Source organism: Eutrigla gurnardus (genome assembly GCF_963514095.1).
Source record: "Eutrigla gurnardus genome assembly, chromosome: 7".
Lineage (NCBI taxonomy): Eukaryota > Metazoa > Chordata > Actinopteri > Perciformes > Triglidae > Eutrigla > Eutrigla gurnardus.
The window spans coordinates 3,601,228-3,612,237 of record NC_139921.1 but is presented as its reverse complement, the minus strand read 5'-3'; the positions used below and the strand labels follow the sequence as shown (position 1 = coordinate 3,612,237).

At 46.3% G+C, this 11,010-nt stretch overlaps 1 protein-coding gene and 1 long non-coding RNA gene across 2 annotated transcripts in view; one reads left to right on the top strand and one right to left on the bottom strand.

Annotated features, from left to right (window-relative positions):
• The window catches only part of LOC311016321 (NLR family CARD domain-containing protein 3-like), a 186,106-nt gene that overhangs the window by 127,778 nt on the left and 47,318 nt on the right, over positions 1-11,010 (top strand). The gene's annotated exons all lie outside the window — the stretch shown is intronic.
• Positions 102-1,245, bottom strand: LOC311016339. Its single transcript, XR_014597472.1, has 2 exons — positions 1,041-1,245; positions 102-440 (listed from the first exon to the last, which is right to left on the bottom strand). It is a non-coding gene; the product is annotated as an uncharacterized lncRNA (long non-coding RNA).

The following is an 11,010-nucleotide window of genomic DNA, read 5'->3' as shown; positions in this document are numbered from 1 at the left end:
TGTTCAATACTTACTTTCCCCGCTGTATGAATCAATATAAAACAGCCTCAAAGCCTAATAGATCCTCTTCCTCTGGACCACAGAGATCCAGTTAACACATCACTGAGCAACAGTTTATTTTAACTCAATCCAACATGAACCGTCCTGCTGCCAGAAATATACTGATATAATACATATTGTAGCTGCGCCGTCAACAGCCACAGACTCAGTACTGAGAGACGGACTGACATCGTTGGAGTTTGTCTTAAAGAATAATCAAGATGATCCTTTATGGCGGCAAATGTTCATATTAAACATGCAAGATAAGTAAGCCTGCTAACACATTCATGCTCCAGTTTACTCTTCTTCATTGTTCACGCAGCCGACGTCTTCATGAGCGTGGCTTCTCTGCGTCTCCAGCTCTCGACTGACGGCAGTCATCGGCCTTTGGTCATCTGTGACTGGAAACAAAATGCAGCGTCACAAACATGTTTTGGCTTTTTACGTCAGGGACCACAAAAACATATTCATCTCAAGAAAGAGCCTTTGTAGGTCAACCAGACGTAGCTACTTGCTAGTAGCTAGTTTCTGGGCCGGTGAAACCAGAGCACATGCAGCAAAAACACTCATCTTTGTGTTAGAAGGGACTTTAGTGGGAAATAAGGAGGAATGCCCTCCAGATGTATCTGAGAAATCTCCGTCATGAGAACGGACCGTGCACAAACCGATTCAACGTTGATGTGATTCAATAGAGAGGAGCGTGTTTGAGGGTCAGAGGGTGACACATGGTGTGTTTCAGAATAAAGGATTTGTTAGCTGTGTCATTAAACTTCCCTGAACCTGCCTTGTATTCTTCTACTGAACCTCTACTGGTGATCTTGGTTTGCCTGGATGTTTTCCAACAATCCCCATGGAAGTCGGCACCTTGCTGTGTGTCCGCAGATACAAACATCATCCATAGTTTGATGTCGTTGCTACCTCAGAAAGAGCACAACGGAGGCTCTCCAGCAGTTTGAGGTTATAGTCAAATATCACACTTCCTGCCAGCTGAACCAACTCACCAGTTTCCACCTGAGGATCTTTATCCACTCATCTGCCTCCACACCCGTCTTTGCACAAAGATAAAATGTTCTCTCAGGAAACACCAGGCTGTGGACACAAGAGAGAGTACAACGTATGAATTACTTTAATGTGTGAATGTCACACTAAAAAGGTGGACACACAACTAGTGATGTCCAAATGAAGCTTCGTGAAGCATTTTCTTTATTTTCTGAGCCCAATAGATGGCGCTCTCTGTTCAACAAAGGGTTGAAAGCAATGGAAATATATCGGCCTTCAACCCTTTGTTGAACAGAGAGCGCCATCTATTGGGCTCAGAAAATAAAGAAAATGCTTCACGAAGCTTCATTTGGACATCACTAATATTTATTACAAAATATGTAGAATTCAAATACTTTGGACTTAAATATCCAGATTTGAACCTGAAAGAATCAACAACACTATAAATACCAGATAATTTGGCTTTCAGCCAGTTAAAAACTACCCATCTATCTGTCTGCCCAAAGTTATGCCTGCATGGTTGCTTGATTGATTGATTGATTGTGATGTGGTTTGATTTGTGATGTGAAACTGTGAATGTTTCTTTATGGAGTTAGAAAGATATCCAACTCAAATTTGACATTCAATTTAAAAATCTACCATGATTAATTATTAGAAAAGGGAGCAAGGGAGTTGTTGACACTGACTGAAATTAAGAGAAGGAAATTTCTGTTTTTATTGCAGGTTCACCCTTGATCCAGATCTAAGGATTTTGACTCGTCGAGTTCATTGCCATCTTTTGCAGCTGTTTGCCACCAACACCACATACATCACTACTACACTACATCTCTTATAACTTCACATCTGTTGCTTCACATACAGACACACACACACTCACTCACTCACACACACACACACACACACACACACACACACACACACACACACACACACAGTGTTGTTTTTCTCTGTTTGTCAGCAGGATGCCGAGGAAGGGGAGGCGGTCGACGGCGGCGAAGCTCCGTTGGAGGAACTTCGACCTGGAGGAGCTGAGCCCATCCGGTACCCCCCTGCAGGTACTTGCACAGTAGATTAGCTGTAGAAATTGGTCCATCTATTGCTTTATTCTTAGCTGCTGAGTTTGTATGTAACTGCCATGACTGAGATTTCTTTGCTGTTAATGTTTTATTAGACGGTCCCGACGGTGCCCACCTCGCCGGCCAAAGGGTCAAGGACCAGAAAGACCCCCCCCTGCTCCCGAGCTCCAGTTGGCAACGTATGTTCCTAACACAACCCTCTCACCCACACACTGTCTCCATTGTGACACTGTCTGAGGTTTAATGTGTTTTATTTCATCTGTCATCAGTTGGTTGGTTCGTCACCCCCAGCCAGGTCGTTCAGGAGCTTGGATGTGGCGTGTGCCAAGTTTTGTGCACGTGAGTATCCGGATGTTTTATCCTTAAATGACTGATGAATTGATTAATCATTGGTAGAAAAGAATGATTGTTGCCAAGACATTTTCTGTTTTTTTTTTCCTTCATTATGTTTACCTTTTATGTGCTTTGTCCCTTTCTAATAGGCCGTGGTACTGGTTACCGCCACCGGGTGCTTCGATGGCCAACTTCTCCCTTCACGGGGCGTAGCCACAAGTTGGTCATCCCTGCCGAGTCTCCTGACAAGAAGGTATTATTATTATTGTCCAGTTTATGAAGTAATAGATCTTGAGAGGGATTAAAGAGTTTCATGCTAAATCAAATAATTTTTGTCGTTGCAGTTTGTTCTGATTGTCGGAGACTCCCATCTACGAGCCGTCGTAGATGGAGTGGTCGCGATGCCTGAAGGGAACGTCTCCTTTGGCATCATGTCGACCCCAGGAGCCTCTGCTTCTCAGCTGCGGACTGAGGTGTTGCACGCCGTGCTCCCTCGGATCCCTGAGGCAGGATCGTCCTGGCTCCGAGCAACAACCTGACGGCCAGCAGGACCATTGACGAGGCTGCCGTCGATTACGCCCAGCTCCGCTGGCCTAAGGTATGCTATCTTTCATGTCTTGCTTGTTCTGTATTCTTATTAGTGCATTAACTCCTAATCAGATCAAATGTATGCGCTTTTACAAGATCGTGTTGTAACGTGTGTGATTTTGACTGATTTTGTTTCTTACAGGTTGTTGTCTTGGACTTCCCACCCCGCCTGACTGTCGAAGAGTCTTACCAAGACCTTCTTCGTCAGGAGTACCACCGGGTGGCGGCTCGTATGGGTACGTAAAAAAATAAAGTCCCCCCAAAAATACATGTTAACATATAGTAATGACTAAAAAGCCCCAATTCATGTGTGGATGCTATAATGACTTGTGTTTTGAATATATTTTTCAGGTGTGAAGTACTTCTCTGCTGCGGAGTGCTTCCCCCTTACGCGCTTGGAGCTGTGGAGCAGAGATGGTGTAAGTACAATATGCATGTGTGAAATAAAAAGCTATATTGGTTATTCTCGTGTGTTGATATGAAATGCTCAGTAAGGCTACCTTTTTAGAGGCTCACTTTGTTTGCAATTGTGTCTGCAGGTCCATCTGAGCGATGGCGAGGGGATGGGCATCCTCGTCCGGTTGCTGTGGTCTGCTTTCCACCAGCAACTGGAGCCATCTCCACCTCCCCGGGTCTCTCCTCCGGCGCCTAGGCCAGCTAGGAACCTTTCTCCTACGCTGGTTGTGGAGGAGGACCCTGCTCCACCTACCACTGGCCCCTTTCAGTGGAGGCCTGCTGGTCGGGGCAGCAAGGTAATTATTACAGTGTAATGTGTGTGTACATGTTTCTGAAGCTGTTTACAAAAGTGATTAAAAAGAACCAATTTGTTTAATGCAATGTGATGTTTTCTTACTTCCAGAAGAGCCAGCCTGGTGAACCCTCACAGTCCCAGGGTTCAGGCCAGACCAGGATGGCTCAGCAGCTGGTATGTCATATTGATCATTTTTTTTGGGGGGGGGGGGGGGATATGTGTTAATAGGTTACTATTTAGACTTGTGTATTTGACCAGACAAATTCTCATTGTGTGTTTTTCATTCCCAGGAGAAGGGGAGCTTCCTGCCACTGAATCCAGTTTGGTTCAGTGGCGCTGTCCTCCGGGCTATGGAGGAGGTGTCTCCTTCCCAGCTGTCTTGCCCAGCAGACTGCCAGCCTCCTGTAAGTTGCTGTTATTATAAAGTTTTGCCTGATTCCTGAACAGTCAATCCTGCTTATATTACTATACTCATACAACTAATAACACTTTTCAAATAGACAGAAATAATTGTGATATATGATTTATGTTTAATTGGTCTCATGTTTTATGTAATGGTGCAGGTGGCAGGTCGCACTACAGGCCGCTCCCCTCGCAGCCGCCCTGGCAGCCGCCGGTCTCCAGCGAACAACGTATGCTACTTTTCACCACAATTGACACCCAGACATCACTTGACTGTCCACTCTGTCTGACTTCTAATACATTTGTTCTGATCTGTCAACAGCTGGCTGGCTCACCCACAGCCAGGTCGTCCTGGAGTACCGAGGAGGAGGCCAGCCCAGTTTCTGTGGCTCCGACGGTATGTTTTTGGTTTTTATTTAAATTGTCTGCACAGCCCTTCTTGCTGTAGTAATACTACTGTTAACATTCAGCTCAGTGTCTTGTGTAATTAAAATGATGATGGGTGTAATTGATCTTGTGCTTTATTTGGTGTATCAGACGGTGCCCCCAGCGAGACGGTCCAGGACCAAGGATGGACCCCCGCCAGGCACCCAAACTTCAGCGAACAACGTACGTTACTTCCTGCTACAATAGAAACAATCACACACAAGTGTACACAGTGTCGTCACCAGGCGTGTGAATCTAATATGTTTCTTATCTTGTGTCAACAGCTGGTTGGCTCGCCCCCAGCCAGGTCATCCCTGGGTTTGGGTGATGCAGCGACCCCTTGCTGTTCGCCAGTTGCAAAGGTAAATATTACTCCTCCTGAATACAGTGCATAGTCTCATCAAAGTCTGGATTTTACTAAATTTTTTGTCATGTGTTCTCAGATGGCCAGGATTAAGACGCCTTCACCAGCCGGACCATCCTGGACCATAACAGATGCAGCCTTGGATACTCCCCTCCCAGCTAAGGTATTTCATCTCCTCCACTACTGACACACACAGAAAGTACATTCACCTATAGATAAATAAAACTGGTTCAGTTGAAATCTGTAACATTATCTTTTTCTGCATTTCAGAAAAGCCAGTCGATAACTGAAATACATTTGAGAAACTTTAATTGTATGACTGTGGTGCATTGTGTTTTTTCATGTGTAAATATTCATTGGTACCGTGTCTCATCATAGACCGCCCGGACACAGACTCTCCCATCAGTGACACGGAACATGGACGACGCCCCCTCCACCTCTCGTTCCCCAGCTGAAGAGGTAAGGACATTTACACTTGCTATATGGAGGGATTAATAAAGTGTCTTTGTTTGTGGAAGTGAGGTTCACTTCAACTGCATAAAAAACTATTAATTATTTTAAGGACAGAATTAATTAAAAGTAATATAGATGTAATTAACAAGTAGTTTGACATAATTGTATTAAAGATACCAATACTGTGTTCTAGACGAGATTAACTTTTCAGCTTTTTAACATGTTAATAGTAATTTAATTAACTACTAGGGCTGTTATTGTTATTAGTAATAATATTAATGTTAACAGTAATAATAATGATACTAATAATAGCATAATAATACTAACAAATAATCCTTTACGACATACTTTCAGGTCAGATTACACAGTCAGCTTACTGTGAGGGCCAGTCATAGTCAGAGTGACGACAGATACACGACATTCTCTCGAAACCATCAGTGTTCTTGTATGTCCCTGACTTTTCTGGCCTATGAGAACGAGGGCTGTCAGTTAAACACGGGTACCCTTGACACTGTGCTAGCACATGGAGACAACCTGTATGTGGGAATCAAACAACAGCTAATTCAGTTAGGACCACTTTGTCAAAAATAATCTTTATTTATTTGCACAAGTTTCATTTGGCGGTATGGTACTGTTCTGGGACTCCCTGCTCTTCCACGCGCTTGCGTGGAAAGCCTGAGGCAGGAAGAGCACCTTCCTGCCCTTCATGAGCCATCATGAACGGCATAAGCAGGGAGCGTAGCAGCAAAGAAAAACCCCAGACAGAGCAGAGCAACCAACAAGAACAATGGTAAGGTACATAACAGATGACTGGAGGAGCTGGGGTGGAGGTGGATTGAAAACGCCGGCAGAGGAAGCAACGAGGGAGGTCAGGCTAGAGCAGTTTAAATAGCGCGCTCTGAATGCAATTTCCCAATAGGAAGCGAGCACGGGGAGTCAGCTGAGCAGTCAGCTGATCTCCTCGGTTTTGACAGCTACGCTGTTGCTGCTGATTTAGAGCTTGACGTCGTGGCCTGCCAGAACTAACGCTACGCTTGATTACAGGAGAACAAATTCCAACAAAACCACCTTACAGTCGAGGAAATGCCAAAACAGGCACAGACAGGCACAAATATGTACGATGTCCACATGCCCGACATCAGATGTGGCCTCATCAGAGCACCCAGCTCTGGAAGCCAGCAGTGGTATTTGGACCTTGCCACACAGCTGGAGTGTCTGTCAGGTGAAGTGAGGCATGCTATACTCATGGTAACTCCAGAGTGTATTGCAGTTTTCCGAGACAAATCGGGTAGGTACGGCGTGTTTGATTCCCACAGCAGGAACGCAGAAGGCCTACCACACTACCCTGGGACTGCAATAATGAGGACCTTCTCTGAAATCGGTGACTTGGCTGACCACCTGCTCAAACTGTTTGCGAATCGTGGACCCTCTGCTACCTATGAGTTTGTACCGGTTTCATTTGAAAAACTCTCTTCTGGTGAACATCAGGCCCAATCAACAGTGGACAATTCCAACACAACTGTCCCACCAGCAGTGGAGACAGTGTCTGTGGCTGCTGTCCCACCAGCAGTGGAGACAGTGTCTGTGGCTGCTGTCCCAGCAGCAGCTCATATCACAAAGCTGAGCAAACACAGACGATTAAAGGCTAGGCGGAGAGCAAGTGACCCCAAAGAGCAGCATGTACCTGTGTGTCATGAACCAAATAGGACCATCAATTATCAAAAACATAAGTATGCTAGCTGTCCTGATTTTAGAATGAGAAGAATTCAAGCACAAAGGACTAAATATGCGCAAGACAGTCATTATCACAAAAAACGGTTATTGTCTTTCAAACATTATTATGCAAATCCCGTAGTTCAGATTAGGAAGAAGGCAATAATCAAACGTAGATATAGTGCAGATTCCGCTTATCGGAGCAAAAAGAAAAACTATATTACAGAAAAGTACGAGGCAGTTCCCGCTTCTCGGTGTAGACAGAAAAAATATATTACAGAAAAGTACAAGGCAGCTCCTGCTTTTCGGTGTAGACAGAAACAGTATTTTACAGAAAAGTACAAGGCAGTTCCTGCTTTTCGGTGTAGTCGGAAACACTATATGTCACATAAATACAGCACACATAGTATTTATAGGCAAAACAAAAAGTATAGTGTTCTTTCTAGATATCACAGTGATCCCGAGTTTAGATTACGTTGTATTCAACGTTCTACTCGCAATAGGACAACCAAATTGGCCACAAACGCAGCCTTTTGCATCCGTTACAAGATGCAGAGGGCACTGCGTATTAAAAGGAAATATAGAGAGATTGTAGACCCAAAACCTCGCCCGCCCCAGCGCTTGATGGGTCCTGTGATGGAAGCAGCCATAGCCTCATTCCGGGAATTCATTACACATGGCCCGACATACGTTTGTACGGTGTGTAACCGAACACTGTTTCCCAATCAGGTCAAAGTATGCAAGAGGGGCAAATATAGTAAACATAGTAAATTGGCTGCAGCATGCTTGACGGGAAACTGTTCATTTTTGTGATAATGACTGCACTTGCCCTTGCTCTGTTCCGCAAGAGAGACTCCAGGAGTGGATCTGTCACACTTGTGACAGCCACCTGAGCAGAGGAAACATGCCACCCATTGCAGTAGCAAACAAACTGCAGTTGGCACCCATCCCCCCGGAATTGGCTACCCTTAATGTGCTTGAACGGCAGCTCATTGCTAAAATTTTGCCATTTGTCAAAGTTGTTGCTTTGCCGAAGGGCCAACAGAGGGCTGTGCACGGAGCTGTTGTGTGCGTGCCGTCGGAGGTCCAAGCGACCGTGAACAGCCTTCCTAGGTCCAGAGACGAAGCGCAGCTACTGCAGGTTAAATTAAAGAGGCACATTAGATTTAAAGGACACCAGCACTTTTACACCGTCAGCATGAAGAATGTGTTAGCTTCTCTGGCTAAACTCAAAGAGTGTCATTCGGAGTATGCGGATGTGTCTGTTGATGAGGATGTGAGTTTTGACCTTGTAGATGATGTAGATGAGCAACCCCAAATTTTAGACCTAGACTTAGAAGAGGTGTTCAGCAGCCAAAACGAGCCAGGCCAGTCCACAGCTGGGCAAAGCCAGCAGCCCAAGGAGGCGGTGGAGGAAAAGGAGGAGCTGAGGCCTGGTCTGGCTCTGGACACCTGCATGCAGCCACCGGACATTGCACAGGAAATCCTTTCGTATGGCGATGGAATCTTCAGCGTTGCACCTGCCCAAGGTAACACACCTGTGGGATTCTTCACCCTACCGAAACTAGAAGCCATGGCCTTTCCTGTGCAATTTCCAACAGGAGAAAACACGCTGGACGAGGCCAGAGACATTTCTCTGTCTCCCATCTTGTATTTCAATAGTAGATTATTCGCTGCAGACATACGATTCGCCAGTGACCAAAGCTACCTTTTCTTTGCGCAGTTTGTAACGGAGACACACATGGCCAGCAACAGCATGTCCATACAAATGCGCAAAGGAAAGTCCAAAACTGCAGACGGGCGTCGAATTAGCAATGTTATGCTCCAGGATAGGGATGAGGTTGAGGGACTAATTATGAACCAAGACGCCACGCGATTTATGCAACCCCTTAGAGGCACACCAGCTTATTGGAACAAAGCCCTGAGAGATGTCCACGCCATGGTGAGACAGATTGGCACCCCAACCTTTTTTCTCACGTTCTCCGCTGCTGAGATGAGATGGCCTGAATTCATTGAGGTCATTAAAGCTCAGCAGGGAGAACGAGGAGACTTTTCAGAGCTGGATTGGAATGCCAAATGTGAAATTTTGTGCAGTAACCCCATTACGGTTATGCGCATGTTTGAAAAAAGAGTAGATGCTCTGATGTCTAACCTCATCCTCTCACCAGCACAGCCCATCGGTGAAGTAGAAGATTACTTTTACCGTGTTGAGTTTCAAGCCAGAGGAAGCCCGCACATTCACATGCTGGTTTGGATCAAGGATGCCCCCAAATTTGAAGAACACCTCGACTCCACCGTCTTCAAATTCATAGATCGTCACGTTTCGTGCAAGATGCCTGACCCCGAGGCAGACCCAGAACTCGGAAGTTCAGTTGCACAGCAGGAAACACTCAAAGTCGTGCAAAAAAGGCAACGTTTCCTGTAGATTTGGCTTTCCTAAACTGCGCATGAGCGAAACTCTCATCAACAGGCCTGCCATTGTTGACACTGCACAGGGCCAATCACAGAATCCCGAAGAAGAGCTGAAGAGAATGAAACGGGAATTCGCCAGGATGCAGAGGGAAGCAAAGGAGAAGCTGAAGCCTGTTAGGGATGCTCTCATGGATCCAAGCGCCTCATTCAGCAGCTTGGCAGACCTGCTCCGCCACTGCAAGCTGACACACGAAGAATACCTCGGCTACGTCCAAGATCTGACGAGCGGCAGTGTAGTCATGCTGAAGCGCGATCCAAACGAGTGCTGGGTCAACGGTTACAATCCGAACCTGCTCCGAGCATGGAACGCCAACATGGACATCCAGTACGTTGTGGACGACTACAGTTGCATAATGTACATGATGTCCTATGTTTCCAAACCTGAGCACGAGATGACTGAATTCCTCAACGCGGTCATCAAAGACGTCAAGAAGTCAATGGTAAACAAGCGCGACGAGATGAAGCAGATCATGCAGGCCTACGCTAAAAACAGAGAGGTCAGCGCACAAGAAGCTGTGGCTCGTACGTGCAGTTTACCGTTGAAGAAGTGCTCGCGTTCCGTCGTGTTCCTTCAGACGATGAGGACGGTCTGAAGATGAGTCATCCCATGGGCAGGCTTCGGCAAATGTCACCGGATTCGGAGGAGGTGTGGATGTCAGGGATCCCTGAAAAGTACCTCAACAGACCTCTCGGTCGAGAGTTTGAAGGGATGTGCTTGGCCGAGTTTGCGTCTGAGTTTAGGGTAGTTTACGGCCTGCAGGTAGAAGGTAAGAATGCCATTCCCCTGAGAAATGACATGGGCTACATTCAGAAGAGGACTAAAGGCAAGCCAGCCGTCATCAGATACACGCGCTTCTCGGAGAAGAAGACCCCTGAGAAGTTTTTCAGGAGACTTCTAAAACTCTATCTCCCGCACAGATCTGATGGCGACCTGACTGATGTAACATACCCCACATACGAACAGTTTTACAAGTGTGGCAAGAAGTGGGGTATGGACGTCCAACGCATCGTGGATGGCAACCAGAAACGATACGAAGGACGAGGCAAAAAGATTGATGCGGCGCTGGAACGGTATCGCCAGATCGGTCCGGTTGTTAGTGCTTGGAACACCTTTGCACCTGAGGCGGAACTGGACCGGTTGGAGTGTCTGGCCCAGCGCGAACCCATTGACGCAGAGCACGAGGGCGACGAAGACATCCCCGACTTTCAAGTCGAGAAAGGTGGGAGCGGCTTCGTGCCCAGGATCGACGCACCGCAGTTGAGTCCAGACTTTGTCAGAAAGATGTTTCAAAGTCTGAACGCCACTCAGGGTTCCATCTTTTACAGCGTGCGTCGCTGGTGCTTTCAGCGTCTCTGGGGGCACAATCCGGAGCCGTTTTATTTTTATCTGTCGG